Source organism: Canis lupus, chromosome 13 (genome assembly GCF_048164855.1).
Source record: "Canis lupus baileyi chromosome 13, mCanLup2.hap1, whole genome shotgun sequence".
Taxonomy (NCBI): domain Eukaryota; kingdom Metazoa; phylum Chordata; class Mammalia; order Carnivora; family Canidae; genus Canis; species Canis lupus.
The window spans coordinates 56,033,650-56,044,984 of record NC_132850.1 but is presented as its reverse complement, the minus strand read 5'-3'; positions in this window follow the sequence as shown (position 1 = coordinate 56,044,984).

Below are 11,335 nucleotides of genomic sequence, written 5' to 3'. Positions count from 1 at the left end.
CCCTTGCTGGGGAGGGCTGGCTCCTAAACAAAATACTTCAGGAGCTACAGAGTAATGCAGGGTAGAGAGAAGATGCTGACGCTGCAGGTAAGCAAGAGAGAGCATTCTAGTCAATCTCCCCTGCTGTGCTATCCTCCAGACTTCTCTGTCATTATCTGCAAGATTTGTGCTGTCTCATCTGCCTGAAATGCTCTTCCACCAACAGACTCTCTCCTTTGTCATAACTCCCACCTGTCCTGTAAATCTCAGCTCGAATGGCATTTTCTCCTAGGAGGCTCACCAGAGCCCGCTCAGACTAGAGCCACCTCGTCCCCATGGCACAGTCTTCATAATTCAGCTCTTCTTGTGACCGCTTGTGTAAAATCTCTTATTGGTCGCACCAGAAGTTCTAAAGGGTGAGGACTCTGTGTATTTTATTCAACACTTACTATCACAGTACAATACAAATTTTGCCTCTCACATGAGTGGATGCTCAATACATCTTTCTTGGGTGAATTAATGAGTAATTTTAATCCACATCTCTGAGTGATTGGGAATATAGTAAGGAGACAGAAGAGGAATGAGACATATGTAAAGGACAAGTAATGAATTTGGAGAAAATCTTGAACAGTTTGCTTTTTCACGTACGATAGGCGAAATTAAGTGCCAGAAGTATCGTGTATTATTGTATGGTATAGAGCCTGTCACATAATATATGTTCAATAAATATTGGTTGATAAATAAATGTACAATTAAATGAATGCATAGACAGTTAACATAAGCCCTCCGGGCCTCTGATAGAAAACATTTTAGGTGTGACTATAACACAGGCAACAACACTTAACTGTTAAAATGAAATGAATTACAATTTCAGGAATGGAAATAAAAGGATTATTAGGGGATTTTTTTCCTATGAGGTTTATACTTGTTCAAAATACCTTGGTTAGCACATTAGTATGTGCTCATAAATGTGATTGTGAGGGGGCAAAGAGAGGCTCTCAATGGGTTTTTTTTCTAAATGTGCAAAAATGGTAAAAATATTATTTGTATTTTTTCTACATATAAGAAGGTTCACATTTATAATAGTAACTTAAAGGGTCAAATGTAACCACAAAGACTTACTGGAGGCAGGAACAATTTTTGCTGGAAAGATAAATTCAGTTTTGAATATGTTCAGATGGAAATGTTTATGGGCATTTCTAGCTGTAGCTGAGGCTTAGGGCAAGATTTGAAATCTCTTCTGTCCTATTTCATTAAGGCACAGTGGATCTAACAGTATCAGACTCATTAAATCCCTGTATTAAAAGGACAGATATATGTAAAATATTTAAAATAGTGACTGGCAACTGATATTCAATAGATATTAGCCTTTTTTTTTGAGATTTATGTATTTCTTTGAAAGAAAGAGAGAGCAAGCAAGCAGGGGAGGGGCAGAGGGAAAGAGAGAGAGAGAGAAACGTTAGCAGACGCCTTATGAATTCGGAGCCCAGTGCGGGGCTTGATGTCAAGACCCTAAGATCATGATCTGAGCAGAAACTAAGAGTCAGATGCTTAACTGACTGGGCCACCCAGGTGCCCTGGATATTTGCCATTATTTTAATAACGTTGGTGATATGAATATGAAGAAGTCTACTGGAGAGTGGAATATATAGGTCTAGAACTGAGAGAAGAGATCAGGGTTATCCACACACATTTGGGAAAACTCTGTACAGAGATGATTATTAAATCTATAATGAAAAATGGATTTCCCTACAGAGAGAGAATAATTGGAGAAAAATTGAGATAGAAGGGAAAAAGTCTCCCAGGAATACTTATATTCACATTGTGGATAGTAAGGTTTATCCAGTGAAGGAGCTAAGAAGAAATTGGAACAATGTGATCCTTTTTAAAAGGAAGTCATTACAAAGATTGCTAAACAAAATACATGTCTATTGAACTAGAAGATACTTGCAGCATTGGTCATAAAATATGACTTTAAAAAAAACAGCATTATATAAAAATAATGTGCTATTAAAAGGTCCTTTGGAAAAGGGGCTGATTTATGTTGAACTTTGCCTCCATTTGCTTAGTAACTCTGCTCTTGCTCCAAACTCAGCAGACCAAAAGCTAATGTGGTGCACCCTCTTTAGATGGCAGTTTAGCAATTCTCTATTCTTACTGGAGTGTATCCAGTATCCAGGATCAGGGATCTATAGCCTAAGTGAATTATTACAGTAGCCTTTACGATTACACATCCCATGGTCCCAAGGGGACTCTACTGAATACTTTTTTTCTCCAATTTATTATATATCCAGTCATGTTTGAGTACTCATTATATATCTAAGCTCCCAGCATTTGTCTGGCTCTTTGATGAGTCCAGTTCTTAATTATCTTTTTTTAAATTCATTAATTTTTTTTTCAGAATACATTTTTAATCACTTAGCATCATATTGCTGACACCATCACACCCTGATACGAAACCTGCTTCTACCTCTTACCAGCCACATGACTTTGAACAAATTATTTCACCTCTCTGTGTCTTTGTGCCTCAGATCCCTTATTTGTAAAATGAGGGTTATGACAATAGTATGAACCTCATTGAATGAGGCCTTGCACATAATATGTGCTTTATAAGTATAATCTATTATGATTATTTGTTTATTTGCTTTTTAAAGATTTTATTTATTTATTCATGGGAGAGAGAGAGAGAGAGAGAGAGAGAGAGAGGCAGAGACACAGGCAGAGGGAGGAGCAGGATCCATGCAGGGAGTCCAACATGGGACTCCATCCCAGGTCTCCAGGATCAGGCCCCGGGCTGAAGGCAGCGCTAAACCACTGAGCCACCCAGGCTGCCCTATTATGATTATTTTGAAGAAATATTAAATACTCCAGGATGAAAAAGACATATTTATTCCCCGCCTTCAGGAAGCTCACACTATAATAATGGAAATAAATGTTTAAGCAAATCACAGAAAATATAGCATCACTGTTGTATTAGGGAGATGTTTACTAGGTACAGCATTTGAACACACAAAGTACTGGATCAGCTTTGCTTGGGGTGCAGGGGGTGTGGGAGATCCAGGTTAGGTGTGACAAGAAAAGACAATCTTCTACAAATGCAATGAAACGCCGGGACACCTACACCCCGATGTTTATAGCAGCAATGGCCACGATAGCCAAACTGTGGAAGGAGCCTCGGTGTCCAACGAAAGATTAATGGATAAAGAAGCTGTGGTTTATGTATACAATGGAATATTACTCAGCTATTAGAAATGACAAATACCCACCATTTGCTTCAACGTGGATGGAACTGGAGGGTATTATGCTGAGTGAAGTAAGTCAGTCGGAGAAGGACAAACATTATATGTTCTCATTCATTTGGGGAATATAAATAATAGTGAAAGGGAATATAAGGGAAGGGAGAAGAAATGTGTGGGAAATATCAGAAAGGGAGACAGAACGTAAAGACTGCTAACTCTGGGAAACGAACTAGGGGTGGTAGAAGGGGAGGAGGGCGGGGGGTGGGAGTGAATGGGTGACGGGCACTGGGGGTTATTCTGTATGTTAGTAAATTGAACACCAATAAAAAATAAATTAAAAAAATAAATAAATAAATAAAAAAGAAAAAAAAAAGAAAAGACAATCTTCACATGCTACTTGAGAGATTACTAGGCTTATGCCAAATTACGTATTTTTGTAATGTCTTATTAGTAGAGAAGGGGAAATTAAATGGGAATCATTATCATGTGGATATCTGTGAATGAAAGCTGGCCAAATGGATAGGGCACATTATGAAAAACAGAGAAAAAAACAGAAAAAGTGAAAATAGCAAATTATGGATGTTTTTCAGGAATAAATGATAAATTCTATGCTTTAAAATATTTTGTTTTGCCATTGTATTTGGAAAGATAGCATGTTAATAGGCATAATGTGATAATGTGAGAATATGAATATAAGCCTGAGAACCAAATCTGAAAATGTTTTGAAATTTACACATTGCTCTGCAGTAACACTGTTTTTATACGCAGAAGTTTTATATAAACTACAAACCCAGATATTATTTTTATAACCAAATAGAGCTAAAGAAGTCACTCTTCATAAACATTAAAAATAAACGTTAAAATGTATATTTGACATTATATACTCAATCTATGGCTTTAACCACTTCTTAAAATTTTTACTTGCAAAGTATTTTCACATTGTCTGGAAGCAAGTTAATATATAATAATGGTAGGTTGTTTGTATTTTTAATCCTACTATTTTCAAAAATGGTCTTGGGACAGCCAATAAACAAAGGTGGGCATGTGTATTTCTTTACTAATTACTAGATTGAATGATTATGTTTTCCTCATAAATATTTAAGATGTCAAGAAACATAAATGTAAGTACTTACTTAAAAATGTGTAATAATATTTAAAATTGTAGTTCTATTGTCATTCAGTTTCCCTGGCCAGTTTATGCCATCTATCCCAAAGGGAGTATGAAAAGTTTCTGGATACAGATTGAATCACAAGAGTGTATCCTAATTGGGGCAGCCCTGGTGGCTCAGCGGTTTAGCGCCACCTTCGGCCCAGGGTGTGATCCTGGAGACCTGGGATTGAGTCCCACGTTGGGCTCCCTGAATGGAGCCTGCTTCTCCCTCTGCCTGTGTCTCTGCCTCTCTCTCTGTTTCTTTCATGAATAAATAAATAAAATCTTAAAAAAAAAAAAGAGTGTATCTTAATTCAAAAGTTACAGCATGAGTTTTTGAAATAAAAATGTCTTTTTTTGGTAGAGCACTCCTACTCTTCTAATATATAGCTGTTTGAGAACTAAAGGGATCCTATCTGGTAAAGGGAGGTGAAGGGTGGAGAATAGGGCTGGAATTGGGAACCAACCTTGGATATAATCTTGACTTATCCTTTCCCAGCCATATTCGGTTGGCCAATGACTTAACCTATATGCCTCAGTCAGTATAATCAGGGAAATGGATGTCCTGACGATAATCGTGACACTGAAAATTACTAATTTTCACTGAAAGTTACTAATATAGTAACTAATTGTCCTTTGATGTTGGAAACTGTTACTCAGATAGTTGAGATACATGCTTTTTTCCCCATCTCCAGAAAATCATTTCCAGATATTGAAGCACAATTTTATTCCCCATGAGTTGTTCTTGTTATTATTATTGTTGTTGTTGTATTATGGTGAAAATGATGAAGATGACACATGATTTAAATGTGACTCCAGCTTCTCTCCTGTGCAGAGATGATTTGACAGCTAATTATGAAATACAAATCTTGGAGACTAAATTTTGGAGAATCAAATACCTTAAAGTAAATTTCAAATAAAAAAATATTTGAAGGTATAATTTCGTGCTTGAGTTTAGTCACTTTGATTCTTATATGTCCTACTTAAATAGTTCCTTCATTTTTTAAAATCCCTTTAAAATCTCTATAATAATTTACTGCAATCCATGTAAGATTTTTTGAGTTAAAAAATTCATAAGGTATGTCAGCAATGTTATAAAATAATTAGCAGAATAAATGCTACAGAGGATGTGGAATTTTTTTAATACACACATGAACATACACACGCACAGAAACATAAACAACATTAAATAAAAATGAACAAAGACATGTTTATCTCTTTAACACAAAAGCTGACAAGATAATGCACATAGAACAGACTTGAAAGGCTTTTAAGATACAGACTAAATATAGTTATAAATCTGAGAATGCATTTTAATCTAAAATGAACCCCAAATAAATATGACAGCTTCACACTGCTTATACATATTAACCCTCACTGAGAACGAAGGCACATATTTGTAAGAAGAATATGTAAAGACTGATATGTTGTCTATGATTTTCAGAATCATGAAAAATTTATGGTTACATATGCTTCTAACTCATGACTTAGACTTCAGTATACTTTTCCTCTTTGATCAGTTGAGATAACAAAGCCAAACCAAATCTAATTTGGGGAGGGAATGAAGGCAGTTTATAATACTACAGATTTCCATTTTCATAAGTATTTTAAGAACCTTGCAAATTATTTTTATGAGGCTATTTCCTTCTAAATCTGTAAGGACTTACACAAAGTTGTTTTTAGATATGGTTCAAATATATCAATAGCTTACAATTGTAACAGGCAAAGGATTTTTTTTTTTTAACATAAAATTCTTGAACATAAGATTCTTGGTGTTAGGGGGTGATTTTTACATAAAAACTCTCTAAATTACATTACAATGAGCCAAAAAAAGAAATGGAAAATATGCGCAAGTTAACTTATAATTGATTTTGGTTCCAATTCTTACCAAATGGACATCTTTAGCTATTAATATTGGCAATGTAATGGGTGATAATTAAATTCCATGGCTATAACATATGAATTCCTAAATGTAAATGTATTTTTCTTTGGTTTAGGAAACCCAACAAAAGGGCAAATTCCTTCAAAATGCTTTCCATCTGAAATTAAATATCCTCATTTAACTTGTGTGATTTAATGTAAATGTTTAAGTAAAATTTTACAAGTGATAGTGACTTTCATTTTAAGAATTTTCATGAATAAATTCTCAGTTGGCAGACTCATCATTATAAAATTATGAGCTTGTTTCAAAAATATTTTTTCTTTAATTTTTGTTGTAGTTTGAACATAAGATACCGTTTAGCTGCTGAGCAAAACATGTTGAGTGATATTTGAATTAAATGCTCATCTAAAGAATTAGATACTAGACTTACGTAAGCCATGCAGATGGCAACAACTTCAAATTACCAAACTGCAATTTGTTAATGGTTTTGATTTGACACTGAAAATACAGATAGAGAGACTGATCAGATACCAAATAAATTTATATAGACAAGCACAATTTACACAATCTAAATTTTGAGAGAGAGAAAAACATGAGTCCATATTTACGGAGGGTGTTGATGAATGTTATCAGGTATGTGCTCTTAAGTTAAGAACGGTTGGGACAGAAATATAGAACTCTTGAATGTCATTGTTATCCATATCCTCACAATAAATAGTATTTCTAAGTGAATGAAATCAAAGAACTGCATGCTTTAAAGAAAATATACTTAATCCTCAGAATAGAGGTTTCAAATTTAGCCCTTACCTTCCGTTTATTTTTAGTCAAGATACATTCAATAAATGTTTTTTCTTAGATAGAATGAATGAGTAACTGAATGATGGAAAGTTAGAAGACAGAACTACTTTTCTAATGTTTTGAGACGAGGAAACAAGTTTGGAACTAAATGCCAAAAACTTTTTCTGCATCAAGTGGCACTCCAGTGCACAAACTCATTCCTTCAAACCATTTTTTAAAGAAGACACAATGTTACATTATGTTTTAAATAATCCTATGAAGCTTCCTTGCATCATTGCCATGAGATAGTCCTAGTATCCATATACTCCAGTTGAGAAGACAGAGACAAAGGGAGGCGTGAAACAAGGAGAGATAAAGCTAGAATCCTGGTTTTTGACTCCCTCCCAAGTGCTTAATCCTCTCCCCCACACTCCAATTTACAATAAAATGAAATTGGCACATTAACCTGAAAGGAAAAAAAAAAAGAAAGAAAAATGACCAAATTCGTTCAGGGAATTCAGGCATATCCAATGAAGTAACAGTGAGTCTATGCTTATCCGAAAAGGAATTCGGTTGTGATAATAGCACAGCTGACTTATACCTACTGGGGAAAAAAGGCAATTAAAGAATAGTCGGGAAGCGCTTGAGATGGAATTCAACTAGAGAATTGGTTTGTGCTCATTGTAAAGTGACTTTAAAAAGAGATTCTGATGAGCAAACATATTAAAAATAGTGTTCTCACTCTTCCTTCTCCATTGAAGAACCTCCCACTTGCTACAGAAATTCTATAAATTGTGCGGCTCTTTAAGTACATGGAGGAGTATCACACATTTGCGATTATTGGGTCAGAATATGTGAGTCACGCAGAACTAGAGCTTCGCAGAAAAATTTTTATTTCATTGGAGAAATTCTTAGTCATTTGTTACAGTTATTGAGAAGACTCTGAAACTGTCAGACGTGTCTTTGACAGAGCGAACGGTAGTCCAAGTGCCCTCCAAGCAAGAACTCTCGTGAAAGACAGGCCAGAAATAGATGGGATAACACGGAGAAAAAGCAAAAAGGCAAGATGAATGAAACTAAAAAATGAGGGACCATATATGAAAAATGGCAGTTGTACTTAAGGGCAGAAAGAGAATGGAAAATGGTAAAGCAAGAAGGAAATTGATAGAGACAGGATGTATAGTGAGTACACAAATTCTTATGATCGAGATTCACTCCAGGCACTTCCTTGCTTGCACTGGGTAGTAACTTGTCATTTGTGTTAGTCTCCATGCCTGAATACCATATTTATAAATATGTTTGAACCTTCATGTACTTAGAGTGCCATATGCTGTCTATGAGCTGCTGTTATTTTAAAACATAGAAATAGAGAAAATATAATTTATTGATAGAACCTAATCGAATTTCCAGCATCACAGTCTAACCAAAGCAATACATTAAGAGAATGAACCCCTCCTTTTAATGGAATTTGATACAGCTTTCACAAACCATTTAATACATCTCTTGATTTTTATTCAAAATGTCATGATGATTCATTTATACTTACCCCGTCTTTCATGTTGGTGATGAAAACTAAACCAATTTTAAGTATTAGAACCCCTTGCACAAAATTATTCTATTTTTAAACGTATATTTACCTCATTCTTCTATTTCCTTTAATAAGCCTACTTTGAGTTCATATAAAATTTGTGAGACTTCACTAATAAACTCTCCAAAGTTCATAGTATATTACTAATAAACCACATTGTCAACTAAAATTGCTAAGACAGAGAATTTATACAACTAATTTAAGACACCTACTTACTTCATCCAAATTAGAGGTAACTGGAATATTTGCCTAAATTACACTTCATTTTACATGGCAGATTAGAGGGCTCTCAAAGTGAAAGAGATAATAAATTCTATCCAGCTTAAAAACAAATTAACCCACAGATACATTTCAAGATAGAAGTGGTTCTTGAGTTATTTAAATTTACTAGATTCATAATTCTGAGATGTAATGAGATAGGGAATAGAAAGAAAGGGAGAAAACACATTGAATTCTATTCTAATTAGTTTTAGTAAGGGTTCTTTTTAAATGGTATGGTCAAGGTGTTGTATTGCAATCATCGTGTAGGGTTATTCTACTGTTAATGTTTGTCTGCATTTGCTTAATTTATTACCATGACCACTAAAATATTTAGAGTATTTGCAGAGTGGAAAGTCAAGATTACTGTATTTTTAAGCAGATGCATTTGCATACTCACTCATTAAACGTTAAATATATTAAACCCCACAAAACTTTTAAAAGAAATTTTAATGTGCCTTTTTGAAGAACTAAAAGATCTTAATAATTTTAGAATTTACCTGCAAAAGACTGTCTACATATTAAAATGATCACCTTTATAAAAAGTCTTAATCAGAACTTCAAGGGTTTTAGTTTCTCTTTAGATCTCTTGGCAAAACAGTAAATGAGCACACTTTTGAACATGTAAGCCTGGAAATTGTGTTCCCTTATGGACTTTTAAAAGCAAGTCACCATTCTGGCTCTTTAATAGGTCTATAAAAGCAACTGACCTCCCAACACACAGTGCAATGGCTACTGATAGCAATGTAGGACATTTCTATCTACCAAAAAATAAGAAATGTGATAAATTCAGTCTTATTTCTTCATATGCCCAAAGCACTTAATGATTGTAGATTTGGAATATCAAAAATGTTACTCTGGCTAAATATTATTTTAGCTAAAAAAACTGTTATTTCTACTCTACTACGTTTATACTTAGTTGACATAGAAACTGAGCAAAGATGTCCTTGTTTGATAGAAATAGGTTTGGGAATACACTTAAATATACTTTTTGATTTCTCATTATTATTAGTTTGAAGAACTATTCAGTAAAAAAAAAATAAAGATCTTTGCCTTTTGTAAGAACATGTTTTATGTATGATTGAAGTTTTTACAACACTCCGAAAAAGCCATCCGATGTTAGATTTAAAAATAAAATCAAAAGCATTTTCCGACATAGTACACATGAAAAATTGGAAATTCCAATATCTTCAATAGAAGTTGTAGAAAGTGTATGTCTCCTTGGAGTTTGACACCCACTTAACACAGCAGAAAATAAGGTACTATACTGTAAACAAAAAAGTACAGTAAAGGACAGTTGTAAATTTACATAAGAATAGTTCATAAACATTTTGGTCTTTCCATAACAGTTTTTATATAAAATGAATAAAAAAACCTTTAAACAGCTGTCATCACTCTTGTTTGACCACTTTTCACTTATATGCACACAGACATATTTATATAGCAATATATTGATGCACCGTTACATGGATATTAGACTATGATTACTGCTTTGTAACTGAGATGTGCATTATCCAATCAACATTATCCATAGTTGAAATACTCTTACATTAATGTATTCTTGTCATGTTGTATCTATAAAAACATGAAAATATAACTTTACATTATTTCAATTATTTACATTAGTTCAAGCTTGACAGAGAAAAATTGATAAGCTACAATTTTTAGAAGAGTAGGCCCAGAGGTACAATAAATAGCATTGATTGTATAGAGTCATCTTTTTCATTTTTAAAAACTCATTTTAAGTACAATATGGAAACAATTAGTCTGCAATTTGGTCATTCTAGCATTTATTATTAAAACTTAAAGTGCACCTCCAACATTCCTGATGAGGAGAAATGCACTAAAATTATATTGTATTATCTTGGAATTTGTGATCAGGGACAGTTAAATTTGGTAAAGAACATCATGATACCACATGCCACCATGTTCCATGGAAGGGGCTGTTGTCTAATCCTACATTCTCTCTCCCTTCTGTGAAACATAATCAATAAAATTGTCTTCATGGCCCTTAGTAAGATACCAAGCACTACATGAAGGCTTACTTGCGGAAGTAACGAGAATAAAAATATATATATATATAAAGATAACTACTGGGTGTTAACAACTGTTTAAAACCCTAAATTAATTTTATTTTAGAGGGCTTTATGAAAAATAAATGGCCTTTTATGAAGGGAAAGAGAGCTCTTTAAATTTTTTAACTAGAGAAATATAAGCTCTTTAGTCAAAAATTACAGAAATGTGATGTTTTATCCCCAACTGGGCATGTTAAAAGAGCCATTCCACCTGAGGAATAAGTATAAATACAATATATTTGGGTTGTTTTTATCAATGCCAATGGGAAGTCACTACATTGCAGGTGACTCAAAAGTGCTTAAATCATTTCTAATATGTAAGGTTTATGACAGCTTTTATAATTTGGAAAACAAAAAGTTAGATTTAGTTTACGGAATTTGATCTGT